The following is a 714-nucleotide window of genomic DNA, read 5'->3' as shown; positions in this document are numbered from 1 at the left end:
CAAAAAAGAAGGAAATATTGCCACTTGCAGCAACATGGACGGACCTAGAGATTATCATATAAGTGACGGAAGTCAGATTGTGTGTGTGTGTGTGTGTGTGTGTGTGTGTGTGCGCGCGCGCGCACACGCTCAGTTGCTTGGTTGTGTCTGACTCTTTGTGGCTCCACAAACTGTGGAGCCTGGCTCCTGCCAGGCTTCTCTGCCTGTGGAATTTTCCAGGCAAAATTACTGGAGTGGAATGCCATTTCCTACTCCAGGGGATCTTCCCGATCCACATCTCTTGCATCTCCTTCATTGGCAGGTGGATTCTTTACCACTAGCACCAATTGGGAAGCCCCATCATGTGATATCATCTAAATGTGGAATCTTAAAAAAAAAATGAAACAGGGGAATTCCCTGGTGGTCCAGTGGTTAGGACCCTGCACTTCCACTGCAGGGGACATGGGTTCAATTCCTGATCAGGGAAATAAGATCCTGTAAACCACTCAGTGTGGCCAAACACACACATGCAAATAATTTTAAAAATAAAAAAATGATACAAATGAACTTATTTACAAAACAGAAATAGATTCACAGACACGGAAAACAAACATAGTTACCAAGGAGGAAAGGGGAGAGGGATAAATTAGGAGCTTTGGAGTAAAATATACACATTAGTATATATATAAAACAGATAACTAGCAAGGGCCTCATGTATAGCACAGGGAACTATAC

At 43.1% G+C, this 714-nt stretch overlaps 1 non-coding gene across 1 annotated transcript; it reads left to right on the top strand.

Moving 5' to 3' along the window:
• The first annotated feature begins 393 nt into the window (after positions 1 to 393).
• TRNAG-UCC lies at positions 394 to 466 on the top strand. The gene has a single exon. It is a non-coding gene; the product is annotated as a tRNA-Gly (tRNA).
• The last annotated feature ends 248 nt before the right edge of the window (positions 467 to 714 follow it).

The sequence above is a fragment of the Cervus elaphus genome, chromosome 5, assembly GCF_910594005.1.
Source record: "Cervus elaphus chromosome 5, mCerEla1.1, whole genome shotgun sequence".
In the NCBI taxonomy this organism is placed as follows: Eukaryota; Metazoa; Chordata; class Mammalia; order Artiodactyla; family Cervidae; genus Cervus; species Cervus elaphus.
The sequence above is the reverse complement of the archived record's forward strand: the minus strand, read 5'-3'. Positions and strand labels throughout refer to the sequence as shown.